Source organism: Equus przewalskii, chromosome 21 (assembly GCF_037783145.1).
Source record: "Equus przewalskii isolate Varuska chromosome 21, EquPr2, whole genome shotgun sequence".
NCBI classification, from domain to species: Eukaryota; Metazoa; Chordata; class Mammalia; order Perissodactyla; family Equidae; genus Equus; species Equus przewalskii.
The window spans coordinates 14540111-14556019 of record NC_091851.1 but is presented as its reverse complement, the minus strand read 5'-3'; the positions used below and the strand labels follow the sequence as shown (position 1 = coordinate 14556019).

General features: G+C 41.9%; 1 protein-coding gene across 13 annotated transcripts in view; it reads left to right on the top strand.

Moving 5' to 3' along the window:
• Positions 1-15909, top strand: part of PLCB4 (phospholipase C beta 4) — a 388953-nt gene that overhangs the window by 60054 nt on the left and 312990 nt on the right. For 2 of the 13 annotated variants that reach the window (XM_070587875.1, XM_070587866.1), the window contains exon 1: positions 5020-5604. The exons of the other annotated variants lie outside the window; for them this stretch is intronic. The gene's annotated coding sequence lies outside the window, so the exon portion shown is untranslated. Of the gene's footprint in view, positions 1-5019; positions 5605-15909 lie in introns of those variants that run through there. 13 annotated transcript variants of the gene reach the window in all.

Below are 15909 nucleotides of genomic sequence, written 5' to 3'. Positions count from 1 at the left end.
TGTTATCTTCCCCTGCACATCTTCGCTGGGCTCATAGTCTTGTATTGAGACAAGCATAAATTACTGGGCAAGAACAGAGGAAGATGACGTGTAACTGGGTATTAAAGGATGAGAAGAGTTTTGCCAGGAAGAGAAGGCAGGAGCGCCACTGTAAGCAGGGGAAGCTGTTAGGAGGCAGGAAAGAGCTCTGCATGCTTGGTGTAGAGCAGTTAATTTGTTGTGGCTGGTGCGTAGGATGCTTGCCGGGTGATGGCGGGAAATGTGACTCTGCACCTCTGTTCTGCACCAGTATACCTGAGCGGCATGCAGTCCCACCCCAGACACTGGCTCTCTCACACGGTGATTCCCTTCCAGGCAGAGGGGGCAACCGTCATTCTCCAAGGGGCAGGATCTGAATCTTGGAGAGGCTATGAGGGAGTCAGGTATGCATTGTAAAACCTTCACCGTTTCCACCCAGGAATATGTGCTTCTCCCTTTTGTCACACTGATGTCATTTGATTTCACGGCTCACTTAACCATTGGCCAAGCTTTGAGGGATAAGGTGTCCCCGTTTTATGCTTATGGTTTAATAGTTAAGCAGCTTGCTGGAGCTCATAGAGCCCCACGTTGGGTATGGTGAGGCTTCAGGCCTGGATTTGCTTCTAACCAGTGGTAGGACCTCAAAAGCAGCTTTCCTTCTCTAGGCCCTGTTTCTTTATCAGTGGGATGAGTGAGGTGGTTCAGAGGTTCTTATGGAGCCCTTTGGCAGTTTGCTGACGCTGCTCTGAACCCTTTCTCTGAACAACTTTTTAAATGCATAAAATAAAATATACCGAACTACAAAGGAAACTGTTATATTGAAATACAGATATAAAAATAGTAAATAAATTTGTGGCATGATAATATATGTATGTCTTATCAACACATTAAATGACACAAAAACTGTTGTAACTTTGAATTATTGGTGAGCACAAATGATAATTTTGCCATATCTGCAATAATTCTAAAAGGATGTGAAACTGTCTGGAATTTCCATTGAAAACCAACTCACGGGTGCTATTAATACTATTGTGGGTTGTGATTTATATTTATTATTAGAGGAAATGCAACATTTCAGTTAGTGGTTAGTGAAAATAATCATGTAATTATTTTTCCCTTCCAAGTTTATGGAACCTTGGGTTATATCTATGGACCTCTTTGTTGGTCCATGGAACTCAGGTTATTAATTGGTGGACTAGGTGACTTCCAGGATGTTTCCTTTGTTGCTTCTGTGGCTATCAAATTAGGTAACAATCCCCATAATAGTAAAAGATTTCCAAATAAATGGAAAATTTTAAAATCCTCACGCAATTGATAATGCTCTTATCATTGGTTATGAGAAAAACCAAGATGCTCAGTGGGTATGAGAGGCACTTTTCTCTAAGGTGTCTACTGGTGTCTGGTTCAAAAGTACTGGTGGCCCTTCCTCCAGGCCTTGGATAACAACAGGCTACAGAGCTGTAAATTATGCACAGCGGATCTCATTATTCTCAGCAGTGATGCTCTATAAAGTCTCCCTTGAACACTGCTAAACACTGCTAAACATTTGCTAAACATTGAGACATTGCTCCTAGTGGATCTACAGGGTTAGGTTCCTGTGAGCCTTTGGTCACAACGTTTTCATCAACTGATCAATATATAGCCTTGTCTTATGTGTGTTTCTATTTTTTAAAAAAATCTTATTTAATATGTATTGTTGACTCCCAGCCAACAGCACTGTAACTCACCCCTGAATGAAGCTTATCTAACACATGTATTTTCTCCATTAGGCACATCACAGCCTTCTTGTGCTTAGGAGCACTATACAGCACTTGAGCACATTGCTTGGGGGCCCTTTCAGACAGCAAAATTGCCAACAAAAAGCACAAAATTGTGAAAAACATGGCACTAAACAGACCATGAAAAGGACACTTGTTTAGGATGTGAGAGCTGAAACAAGAAGGCAGAGCAGAGCCCTGTTTGACCTCAGCTGGGATCGTGTGCATCAGTGGCTCAGCTTTTTTGCATCTCTGCATGTCTGCCAAAGTGTTGCTACCATCGATTTTGCAGTTACAAATAAATTTTGGTAAGTAGGTGAATTTGCAGACAGTCAGGATCGACTGTATATGCCAATATTTCTCTCTGGACCTGAGGTCTAGGTTGATACCACCACTCTGTATCTGACCTTCATTTAGTTGTTTCTCTATTCTGGGCCTCTGTTTTCTCATTCATAAAACAAGCATGTTGGGGTAGATCGGTGGCAATAGTTTCTTTTTTTATGTAAGAAGTAACTTTTATTCATGTAAAAGCCCAGGGTATAAAGCAGTAGTCAGCTCCCTGCATCTCTTGTCCTCCACCAATTTTACCAAAAACGTATGGAAAACCACTGGGCTAGATCTCCGAGGCCATTTTCCTCTGTCCCATTAGGTTATAATTTATTCATTTGAGAAATATTTATTGAGCCTGGAACAATACTAGATGCTGTAGTTGCACCAAACTCACTGAAAAAAAAAATTGATCAGAACTATTTGGAAATGGCCTACACGTACTTTTTATTTGTAATTCTTATTAAAAAGGTTTTCTGCTAGTTCCAGTCTTCTCACCTCTCTCTTCATCTTGAGTGGCCTCAATGAATCTTTCAGACTCACTGTTGTCTCACACACATCAGATCCATTTAGGACCTCATCCCAGGTTTCGCTCATCCTGGTTTGGGCATCCTTCATCTATGAGATTGGAGCCGGAAACGACCTTCTCATTGGTCATGTCCGAAGGGAAGTCGGTTGGAAAGCAATGCACCCACCCACAAGATACCCACTCAAAAGGACACCCAGTATTTTCCTGGATATCCCTGTCACTTTGGGGGTTGTGTTTACTGCTCTACTAGAAGGTTGTCATAATGGAGATGCCTTTCCCCTCTAGAGAATGCATTTTCATAATCCATATGTGCAAAAATAATAAAGTAATAAGCAGTATGCATTAAAACAGTCTTGAAGTGAGCTTCTAGTTTAAAGCGAATTGTAATTTTTCCATATGGTAATTGATGTGTGATTTTTCTTAGTCTTCAGTGCATGAAGGCTAAAAACTACAGTTTGTTAAGATTGTGCCTAGTTCTTCAAAGGTGATTCATTCCTCTAAGAAGGAAATTGGGAAAAAGGAGTTGACAGTAGATGTGGATCGGTTTGTTTTAATCCAGTGAGTGTATTTTAATCATGAAGCCTTCAAATTTATCTAAAGAATAGTACTAAATCTTTAGTGAGGGAATCTTTCAAAATTGATATTTCTATCTTTTAGGGATATATAGGATTTTTCTCTTTTTCATTAGGAAATGACAGAATTGAATTATTTCTATTTCTGTACTAAGAGCTGGCCTGAGGGAGGTACAAAGTGTGTGGTAGCTTCAGTTTTAATTTAGTATAGATTGTTTTATTTCTACAATCACTGGTTTTTAATAAATCTGTTGATGCTTATTTCAAAAGGTCTGGCTCAAAAGGACATAGTCTATAGGAAACTCTGTTCCTACTGTGGTAGATTGCTGCTTTGGTGGCCTCAGTGAACTCTGCCTCCCATCACTCATGCCCTTGTATATTCTCCTCCTCAGTGAGTCTAGACTTGGCCACAAAACTTGCTTTGGTGAGTGGGACATTAGCAAACATGATGCTGGCAGCGACTTGCTAAGCCCTTGCGCATTATGGCTTGTCCTCTTGGAATGCTCCTTCATGGAAGCCAACCTTGATGCCATATAAAAACTCAGGCCAGACTATTAAATGACCACGTGGAGAGAGATCCTGAATGCACGAATGTTTGAAGAAGGCCAGTGAAAAAGGGGCTGAAGCTGCATGTGTTTTAGCAATGCATGGCCCACCCTCAGTGAGTTTTCTTTGCCAGCGAGTGACTCATTCCTGCAAAGGCACTGGGGATTCCCGTTCTCCCTCCTGCACACAATTTTAATGTCCCTGTGCTTCCCCATGGTTCTTCCTGAGGCTCCTTTGCCCCTTAAGCCCCATAGCAGGCATCATATCAAATTCCAAGTGGGCTTGAGGGAGTAGAGAGGCAGCCTCAGGCACTTGAGCAGTGGGGAGATGAAGCTTTCTACCCAAGATGTCCATCTGTAAGGACCAGGGCAAGGAGGGTTTTAGAGAAGTGAAGGGCTGGTTCAAGGCACTGTCTTTTTCCTCAAGCCACGTTAACATTAACTTAGCATAATATAGACCAGTTGTTCTCAAACTTGTCTGCATATCAGTGTCACCCAGGCAGCTTCAAAAATACCATTGTTGGTTTTCCAACACCCAGAGATGTTGATATAATTGGTTTTTGGTATATCCTGGGTGTCAGAATTTCTAAAAGTTTCTTAGGTAATTCTGTTATGCACCCAACATTGAGAACCACTGATAGAGACAATTAGGTAGGTTATAGCTATTCATGTTAACATTTCCAAAGTAATTTAATATTTCCTTCTTGGTAATTTAATGTTTCTTAACAATTTTAGTATAAATAGTAAATTAGTATTTATAACTTCAAATTTATAATAGCTATATTTTAATATCTAACTTTTCAGTAAATGACATTATAAACCTCATTTTCTTTTTTCTTCCTCTCTCTTGGCCTTGAAACTCACATGAAATATCATAGAGAAGCAGCTGACCGTTCTTCATGTTGGAGGAAATTGAAAGGAAACCAGTTTTTAGATAGTATACCCACAAAGATACAAAATTAGAACTTTCCTCTTGGTTCCTGTCCTGCCTCTCCTATTTCCAATACTCACATACTTTGAATTGTTTGTGCCTAAGAGAAAAAGTAGCGGGAGCCCCCATGGGCCAAATAGTCCTTTCAAGAGGCTCATTGTTACTTTTAGGCTTTTCATGTTATTACAGATGGTTCATTTGTTATGAATAGGCTAGTCAAGAAAGAGAAGTGAAGGACTTTTGAATGCCTTCTTATCATCTTCCCCCTTCCATGGCCTCCTCTGTTCCCTCCCACAAGCTTTTTGTTTGCTTGTTATATGTTTCCAAATATTACTGAGACAAGGTCTTGATCACCTATGAGAACAGACTTGCTCATGACTGGTGGTTGGAATGCTTTTTGCCATTATTTTAAATCTGAGAGCCAGAAACATGGGCCTTATTCATTCTATGACACTGTGCCTCCAGCAGTGAATTTTTTCTTTTTTTTCTTTTACAAATCAGTTTATAGAAGTTCGGGATCCAGTGGATTCTGCCACTGGGTAGGTAAGCAGTGCTGTAGGATGGCTGCTCTTGGCAGAGGCATTAGCTTTCAAGAGAGGAATATAAATCATTTTGAGCTGCAGAATTTTAGGTCACTATATTCTGTTTCATTTCAAGAGGGCATGTTAGAATCGGAAGAGATTATCAAGATGATATAGATAGTGCAACCCTCCCACTATTTTTTTTTTTCGATTTAGTAAAATTAAGGCTCAGGGTCATTCTGTAATTCATCAGTTGATCGTTGTTTATGGACTGCTCCAGATCCACCTCTCTTGGAGGTGCTGCTGAATGTGGGGAATGAGGAAGCGAAATGATTGGCCCAAGAGGACAAGTGAAGTTATGGCGGAACCAGAACTACAAAGCAGATCTCTATTTCTTTCCTGAGGTATTACTTTATAAAAAATTTGCAGTCTTGATTTTTTATAGCTATATCCTATAATGGATTAAGAGGGTGGTCAATAGATGTTCATATAAAATTTATGAGTTTTAAAATAATTGATCATATGTATGGTATCAAATCTAGGAAATTTGATTTAAAATAATATAACGATTTGGTTGGTAGGTTTGATTCTTAATTTCTAAAAGTTATTTTCTTTATGGTGATACAAAAGTGCCTTTTGCTTTTTCTGAATTACCTAAGTTTAAGAAAATAGTCCAAAGAATGGAATTTGGGGTCAGTCCAAGTACTGGGCCTTATGCTTTTTGTCTCTTTTACAGCTGAAAATTTTTAGCAAACTTTAAAGCTGGGCAAGAAACTTAGAGATGCCCTTGTCTAAGTTCATTTGACAGATGAGGAAATTGAGGCCCGGGAAGGTTGTTATTTGCTGAGGTTCACAGAGCTAGTTCAAAGCCAAGTCAGAGACTTAGAAGTCAATTTTTTTGACTCACATTCTGTACATTCTTACTTTGGAGCAGAATAAAAACTGTAGGCAGGGTGTGCACCACACATGCGCACGGGCACACACTCTCACACATTGTGTATGACAAGTCTGTTTTCAGAAGTGGGGGTTATTTCTCATGCATTGTCTTAGGTTGGCTTTTCCACAGAGCCGGCCTGAGACAAGGATTGGAGAGCAAATGGCTAACTTGGGAGGTGGTCACAGGAAGCATCAGTGGTGGCGAGGGGGGTGAGATAAGGAAGGAAATGCAGCGAGTATCGGGTGTGCTGACAAGCTGATTCCATCGGGGGGAACTAACTGGGCCTCCCTTCTGCTGGAGCACTGTCTTTGGGAGACTGTGTAGAATATGCTTCAGAGTAGGCCCCTGGAGGGGGGAGGAACTGGACTGTTTATTTACCAACTCTTGTGTCACTGTTTGAGGGCTTTGCCTGGAGGCCTTACTCCTAGGCACTTGCTGGAGAGCCTACAGTTAGAGAATCTCAGTTCCTAGAGTAAGGCCTGTTCAGTATGCTTGGGGACTGAGTGCAGAGGGCATGTGGATGGTACCTCCTGCATGCTCAGAAAGACATGGAAATGGATGTAAGTGGAGCCTTCCTGCACACAGTGCCACTCTGTGTCTTGGCTCTTTCTTATTATTTCCATCTGTGTGCCCAGTGCTATAGTATGGGAAGGATGGGGCTGAGACATCGGTGCTGACTGTGATACCATCGGTGTTGGATATTGTCTGTTACCCCCTCCACATCTACTCTCCACTTTCTCTAGTCTGCTCTTGTGCCACAGGTTGGGCGTTAAATGCTGCATTGGTGGGCTTCCTTGCCCTCTGGCTTCAGGTTGGATTCAGGCAGTGGGAGCTGTAGCAGGAGATTGGAGGGGGAGGACCATGAGGGCAGCCTATTCATCCCCCCAGGTCTCTTCTTGCCGCCAGGCTGCTGGTTGTCCCTGTTGCCCTCCTGGATGCCAGAGTCTGTCAAGTGGCCCACTTCTGTAACTATAGTACCTTTTCTGGGTTCCTCTAGCTCTATCCTCTTGTCCCTTTAGGCCTAGGGTACTTCGGATACCCTGGTTGTCTTGCCCAAACCCTGCCTACACCTGATAAACAATCCCCTATTAAACACCCTAAGTTGTCTCATATGAGTGTTCCATCCATTTCCTGCTGGAACCCTAACTGAGACACTATTTTTGAGGAATCTGGATGACAGAATCAGATGATATGAGGCAGCTAGAAATGTTATAAAGATATAAGATAATGAAGTGTCCCAAGGACACTCAGCATGTAGGATGCCTTAATAAAAGAAGGGGTCTGCTTATTAAAGAGACATTTTTGGAGGGGTGCCTGAGGTTGTGATTGATAATCTTGTTTTTTTTGGGTCTACTCCATGGGTAGCTCTGTTTGAATAGTGAATTGAAAATCAAAAGCTCTACCTTATTATGACCATGTATAGCGTTAGTTATGATGTATTTAACTCTGTGAGGTGGAATAATATGTGATTCACAGAAGCAGCAGAGTGAAATGGATCTATCTATCTGGAAATTTCAGAGATTTCTCTCATGTAGTCTAATTTAAGATAAGTAAGTCTTTTCCTTTTAATTCCTTATATTTCTCATCCCTCTAAAGGGTTATAATCCATTTTTTTGAGAGTTTTTAAAAAAGCTTGTGTGAAAGGCATTTCAGGCTGCTTAGAATAAGACACTATAGCAACAGAAAGCACGCATTCTGCACATATTTACAGAGGGCCCCTTGTGAGTCAGGCACTTTGCTAATAAGCTCCATGGAGTCGATAAAGAATAGTATTTGATCACTGCTTTCAAGGAAATCACAATGGAGGTGGGAAAATAGAAGTTCAAACAAATAATTATGCTAAATATTTTAAGTGTTATAGGTCTATACACAATATTATGTGAATCTAAATGAGGGTGTAGTTAAGTCTGTTAAGAAAAGGCAGAGAGGTCAGTGAGTGTCAGATAATGCTTCATAGAACAAGTGACATTGAGTTGGGTCTTGAAGGGCGAGCTTAGTGAGATTACCAGAGAGAGAAGAGTGGGAATGGCATGAAAGAAGGTGTGGAATTTCCTGGTGGGTTGGAGTATCAGTGAGTCTAATTATTTGGCCAAAATACTGGTGGCCCTTGGAGGAATGCCTGGACTTGAGGCCAAGGGATAGAAGATGAATCTAATCCTTAATACTCATCACTTAAAATAATACATACAGTACACACACTATAAAAATATTAGGAATGAAGACAAAACAAAACAATGTCTTTAAGAATCTTTAGACATTTAACATATTGTTAGACCTCATGGTGCACATATTCTAAATACTGAGCAATGCATGTTTTAAATTCACGAGTGTCTCAAAATAGGGAGATAGACCCACTGATTTTGTCTATCCATACATGCCTTTGCTCAGACTTGTGTGCACTTACACCAAATTTATCACTATGGAATTGCTTCATTTCACTTTAGAATTACCTAAAATATGATGGGTTGTTTGGAAATATGCTGGGTTGCCTTTTTAATTACTAATGATTATGTTAGCTTCCATAGTTCACAATCACCTGTTTAGTGGAACATGTTTGACACTCCTAGCATAAGAGATATTTGAATCTTAAACTGCTTCTAATTACTCTAGTCCCTAAAACTTTAGAGATCCGTAATCTTGATACCCTAAGGCAGGTAATTGGTGAAGACTGTCTTATCAATACCACAGTTGTAGACACAGTGAATTTCTGAGTGCTGGTTGCTAAGCTGGACACTGATAAACGAGAATTCCTTTGCAGAGGCAGGAGCAAAATGGTGACTGTAATATATGGGTATTATAGTCAAAGCCTTTGTGAACAGAAAGCCCTTAAGCTGGTCATACTTAAGGCCAATTTATTGTCAAGAAACTGAAGTTCATGAATTACAGAGGCAGGAACAACGTTCAGCCAAGTGTCATGGAACGAGAGCGGGAAAGTCCAGAATTAAGCTTGAACTCCTTACCATGCAGTGGCGGCGTCTCTGCCTTTCTTTGGTTATCTGCTTTATTCTTTCCTAATCTTATTTGCTACCTTGTTCTATTTCTGTTTTAGTTATCTATTGCTTTGTAACAAACGACCCCAAAACTTATTGGCTTAAAACAACCACCACCATTTAATATCCCTCAGGAGTCTGTGAGCTGATTGGGCTCAGCTGGGCAGTTCTTCTGCTCCACATGGTGTTGGCAGGAGCTGCAGTTATCCAGGGGTTCAAATAAGCTGGAATACTCAAGATGACTCTCTCACATGGCAGGCAGTTGATGCTCGCTGCAGGATGGGAGTTCAGCTAGGATGCCAACTAGATCACCTCAGTTCTCTTCTATGTAGCCCCTGTCCACGTGGCTTGGGCTTCTCACAGCTTGGGGGCTGGGTTTTAAGAGGGGGCATTATAAATGTGCAAAAACGGAAGTTGCCAGTGCCCTTAAGGCCAGGACTCAGAAATCCTGGGTGACCACTCTTACTGAATTCTGTTGGTCAAAGCGGTCACAGGGCCAGCTTCCTGGAGAAGGGAAATAGACTTGACCTTTCAATGGGAAGAGTGACAAACAATTAACTAAATTTTTTTTTGCACATGGCTCAACATGACCAACATGTCCCTCAGCCCCCACTATTCATGGAAAGTTTTTAGTTCAGTGTTCATCACCAGTTGGCTGTAGCCTCTGTGTCTTAAGAGCTCCCAAGTTTACATGCTCCCAGGAGACACTCATATTGGTTGCTAGCTGTCCAATCGTCTGTAGTTGGGAGGGCCAAGTCTTGTGCCACTAAGGATCTTCTTTGAGGGGCTGAGGTGGGATGGGTTATCTCAAAGGAACTGTGGTCAGAGTAGGCAATGGCAGACGAGTAGAGAACATTAGTACACAGAGGATTTGAAGGAACTCTCAGGGCCTGCCTCTTCCTTTGAGGCTAGAGGTTTCTTTCTTTTCCATGTTCTACAAAGCTCTGCTTGACCTGCCTTCTACCTTCTAATTTCTTTTTTTAAAAATTTTTATTTATTTATTTATTTGTTTTTTTGAGGAAGATTAGCCCTGAGCTAACTGCTGCCAATCCTCCTCTTTTTGCTGAGGAAGGCTGGCCCTGAGCTAACATCCATGCCCATCTTCCTCTCTTTATACATGGGACACATGCTGCAGCATGGTGTGCCAAGCAGTGCCGTGTCCACACCCGGGATCCAAACCAGCGAACCCCGGGCCACCCAAGCAGAACGTGCGCACTTAACTGCTGCGCCACCAGGCTTGCCCTCTAACTACTTCTTGAGCCATGCTCTCCCTGCTTAGTTTTTTATTTTAGTTATTCCAGTGTACCACTGTCCTTCCTGCCCCTGTGTTCTTCTATGTCCCTGTTAAATGACATATGGGGAGAGAGAGGCTGTTTTCTCTCTCCCCATATGTCATTTAACTTCTAACTTACTCTTCAGATGTCAGCTCAAGTATCACTTCCTCAGGGGAGCATGGAACCCTCTGGATTAAGTCTCATCCCCTGTTCCATCTCCATTTCCTTCATTGCACTAATCATAGTTTGTAATTTTATACCTGTGTGGTGACTTGATCACTATCTGTAGGCTCTCGAAGGCCAAGGAACCTATCTGCCTTCCTCAGGGTGTCAGTGGCTGTGCATGGCTCATGTTAAGGTACTGGCAAATATTTGTCATTTGCATGAATTAAACATTGGAGGTAGTTGCCTTGAAGAAGTAAGGATTAAGTGGAGAGAATCTTTGTCTTGAGAGAAGTGAAGAGTAGCCTGTTTTGGGGACTACAAGGACCGAGTTTCTCAGGGAGCCCCTCTGCAATGGTGTTTTGTGAGTCAGTGAACTCCTGTCATTTAGAACATACTGGTGGAGGCTGTGTGGTAGTTTCTGAGATGTAGCCGGCATTCCTGCCTGGGAATAGAGCCTGAGTGCCTGATTAAAAGCCAACTTCTTTTTCTTTTTGCTTCCACTGCCATGTGGCCCCCGTTCTATACTCAGAGATCTCAGTGATGGCCAAACTTTGTGACTGTGGGGCCAGAACTGCTCATTCCATTCCTGTTTACTCTCCCGTGAAGCCTGTATCTTGTTTGACTGTTTGAAAGACTGATTAGATTCCAACTTGGCATATTATGTCCCTTGAGCATAATCTCCATAAGATAACCCCAACCATAACTTTTTGTACAGTTCTTCTGTGGCACGTTATCTAAAAGCAAAGTTGGTGGAAGAATCAAAATGGCAGAAGAGAAACAGAAAGGTAGAGTAAGAATTATCTGAGATTGTTTTATTCAAAGATCCTGTATCCTTTGAATTCTAGGAGTTTTCAATTTCCCACTTTCAGAGTTTGAGATCAAGGTGGAGGGTAATATTGTCTCAGTTAGTTTATTTCATGAAATAATTTAATTCAGTAAATACATATTGAATACTCTATATGTGTCTCAATGGAGGGTGTAAAAACGAGTTGGTATGTGACCTTGGAGTTTACACCTACCCAGGTAATATGGCATCCATCTGTGACATGAGATCCTAATGAAAGGGTCAGATGAACAGGGCCATAATAGGGCATGAATAGGGGCTGGAGCCATTAGGAGTGTTCTTATAGAGGGGGCAGAATTTGGGCTAGTCTCCGTGGATGAGTAGATTTAGGCAAGGTTGCACAGGAGGGAGAGAGAGGGGGCATTATAAGCTAGGAAGCCCCATGTATGAAAGTTAAAAAGTAAGAATGAGCAAGAATGCCCTTTCACACTCCAGAGGCAGTGAATGTCTGTGGGGTAGGGGTGAGAGGTTAGATAATGGAGGGCTATGGAGAGACCTATAGCCATTGGGTGAGACCCTTGGAGGCCAGGGTGCGGGGTGCTTGCAAACAGGGGTAGTCACATCAAAAACCTGCACTTTCAGGACGTTGTTTTGTTGACAGTTGGCAAGGTGGTTTTCATGAGGGAGAGGTTGCAGCCAGCAAGACCACCTAGGAGACTGTAGTGGTGGGCACCAGAGGGGAGGCAATAGAAACTGAGAGGGAGGGGAGTGTACAAAATAGGGTTCAGAGGAAGAACTGATAAGAGTTTCGTGTCTGATTCACAGTGGGGAAGACGGAGAAGGAAGAAACAAAGGGATATTGAACCTGGGTGAATGGGAGATTAGTTCTATGATCCTCAGTACCAAGGTTGGGAATGGATGATCAGCTAAGGTTGAGTGGACCAGAGGAATGAAGTATGTTAGAAGCAACGGCAGATAACCGTGGGTCAGTTGCAAGATAAAGGCTGGAGATGTAACTCAATGCATCATCAGAACCTGTTGCATTAAATAAACCCAATGAATGCAAATTTGGAGTTTTCCTGGGCATTTTAAGTAGGAAAATAGAAGAAGAACCTCTGCCTTCAAATGCTGACATCCAGTTCATCAGTAAATTGTTTGTTCTACATTCAAAACACATCCCAAGTTTAACCAGTTTGTATTGCCTTCATCACTACCTTGGTCCAGTTACCGTCCCCCTTTAGCTGGATTCTGCCGTAGCCTTCTAGCTGGTGTCCCTGCTTGTGTCCTTGCTCACCTACAGTGTGTTCTCAACACAGCAGCCCGAGTGATCCTTTTAATAAAAGGCAGATTGTGTCGCTCTGCTTCTCGTCTACAGTGGCTTCCCACCTCATTGGGAGCATAAGCTGAAGCCTTACAGGGGCCTTCAGGGCCTGACAAGATCCCTTCCTTTTTATCTCCAGCTTCCTCTGCTCCTACTCTCCCTTGTTCGCTCCATGCTCACCACCTTTGCCAGCTGCCTCTTTCCCTACGTCAGACTTTTTCCTCCATGGCCTTTAGTATCTTCTGATATCTAGAACATTTGCTTATTTGTGTGCTGTCAGTCTACCCCTCCAGAGTGGAAGCTCCACGAGAGCAGGGATCACTGTCTGTATTGTTCACTGTGGATCCTCGGGGCCTGGAACATGCCTGGTACTCAGTAATCATTCATTGAGTGAATGCACAAATTCCATTAGAAGCTTCTTTTTTGAGTGGAGTTGGGATTTCCTTGAGAACAGCTGTCAATAATTTTAATCTTTATATCCAGAGATAGCCCGAAATATAAAATCCTATCACTTCACATTATCTAACTGCAGAAATTTCCATTGCTAAATGGAACATTTAAAAAGTGATGGGGGGCGGGGTATGGAAGAACAGTTGCTTCCATTAGCTGAGCTTCCACTTGGGGCTTCAGAGTTCACATAGCAGTTTGGCAATTCTTTCATTATTACTATGATTGTTATTTAGATGCTATTTAAAGATTGAGCCCCTAAACGCTCAGCTGATGTTTTAGGAGATTATGCTATACAGGGTGCAGAAATTGCTGGGGCTGACTGTAACTATTCATAGCCAATTAAGGAACAGCATTGGCAAGAAACGCAGGGTGGATTCAGTTGTGCTCTGTGGGAGTCCTGGTGGCGATGCTTCATGGTCTCTGGGAAATTGCTGCCTGGGCTCTCTTCTGCAAAGGGATCCTCATTTGGTTACCTGGTGGGTGCTTTTGGTAAATAAAGAGGATAAACAACCTTGGGGAATTTAACTTTGTAAGGGGGTTAAAGAGTGAAAGAGAAGAACAAACTAAAGAAATTTTTCTGTATTTGGGAGCATTTACTTGAGAAGTCCCTCTGAAGTTTGCTTTTTGTTTTATTTGGTATCACTTTCATCTCTTCCCAGGGGATGCAGATGTCTTTTGAAAGAATGCATGCAGAAAAACAGGCTGTAGGAGGAGAAATGAATTCTTGAAAGTTTAACAAGCTTCCAAGGACAGAGCTGCTCCGAGAAGCTGGGCTCTTACCACATCTTTAAGGTTAAGATTTGGGAGAACCAACTACGATGTTCCCCGCTGCCACCACTGATGTGGTTTCTTGATGACACAACTAAATGGCCCGTTTCTTATTTATATTTTTAAGTGGGGCTTTTTTTCTTTTTTTTTTAAAGATTTATTTTTTTCCTTTTTCTCCCCAAAACCCCCCGGTACATAGTTGTACTTTCTTCGCTGTGGGTCCTTCTAGTTGTGGCATGTGGGACGCTGCCTCAGTGTGGTTTGATGAGCAGTGCCATGTCCGTGCCCAGGATTCAAACCAACCAAACACTGGGCCGCCTGCAGCGGAGCGCGCGAGCTTAACCACTCGGCCACGGGGCCAGCCCCTTAAGTGGGGCTTTTTAAGGGAGTTCAGACAGGAGGGGAGTATGGCACAAAGGAACCTGAAAAACATCAGCAGATCATGTTTTTGCTTAACTTTGACTATGCTTAACTTTAATCCATAGAAAATTGTTTTGGATTTTTCTAGCTCATGAAAATACTGTGTAGCCCTTGTTTTCAAATAGAGTGTCTATAAGGGGTCAAAAGAAAGTTCAAATAAAATTAAGGCTCAGAGAACAAGGCTGTACACACATGCAGCCAAAAGATCATCCATGTGACATTCTCTAAGGCTCCTGCCTGGTGTCAGCTGGCAGGATGTTTAAGACAATGGCAGAGCTATTTCCCTAGCCCTGCCTGAAAGTGCCAGAGGTGTATTGGGATTGGTCAGGGGTCAAAAGGCATGTGAGAAGAAACAGAGACAAGGCTTATTTGGTTTTAAAATGTCTTATCTGTGTTTGCACTTATTTCTATCCCTGTTAAAGAGGACAACGCATGGATAACCAAGATAGGGAACTTGGTGTCCAAGGTGAAGGAGAATGAGAAAAAAAATTATTTCTCTAGTGAGGTTTGTGATAGGAAGCCGGAAATCTGACCCATGGAGCTGTAATGAAAGCCCTTCCTACATCTTCGGGTGCTACATCAAAGAAGTCACATTCGTTACAGAGCACAGTTCTTGGAGTGAATCCTTCGCTTTCAACAAATGAGTTAAAATGTTTATCTCCAAAAAATACAAGATGTATCTTCAGCAGCTTTTCTCTGAGGAGGCAAAGAAAGACACTACTGCATCCTACTTTTTTTTCTGATTGTCTTTTATATTTTTGACAAGTGCCCTCACTTCAAAAAATGTGGGTCTACGTTAATTCTAAGTTCATACTGATCACTCTTATTCAGCCAATATGATTATCAAGGTTGTTTTTTTTTCTTGTGTTCTTTCCTCTGCTGTTCCCTTGTGTTTGTAATTATCTTTCCTTGTGGTTGGACAGGGAAGAGGATAAGGGAAAATATACAGCAAAAAGCAGTTATGTTATATTCGGTGACCCATCCTACTTGTTCATTTCTCCATCCATCCACACATGAACCCATCTGGTATTTATTGATCATCTACTGTGAACCAGGCATTATATTGGACTCTGGATCTAAGATTTAATGAGCTAGGACCCCTTCTGTGAAGCTGTCTAGATCTAATAATAGGCATTTATAGTGGAAAATATGTCAAAATCAGGTAAATTCTATCATGGGAGGGTCTTGCAACCTGTTCTTGGGGGTTTCAGGAGAAGTTTCCAGGAAGAAGTACTGTCTCAACTGATGCATAAAGGATGAATTGAAGTTAGCTGGGTGAACTCTGTGTATTCGGGCTTGAGTGTGGTTAAGAGATGAGGAGGCGTTTCCAGCAGGAGAAACTCCATGTTTTAGAGGTTACATTTTATGTGAGGGTTGTATTCTAAGTCCTTGCAAATTCAGAACTCCCGTAATTCAAGGAACTTATATAATGTTATATACCAAATACAAATTTTACTTCAATTAAAAAAAATGTTTTTTTAAAACCAAAAAAAGAAAATATTTCTGACAAAAGACCAATGATGGTGGGTATTTCTGTTTATCAGCTAATATGGTGCCACCCTGTGGCCACTCTGTAAACAGAGTTTAGAGTACCCCTTGG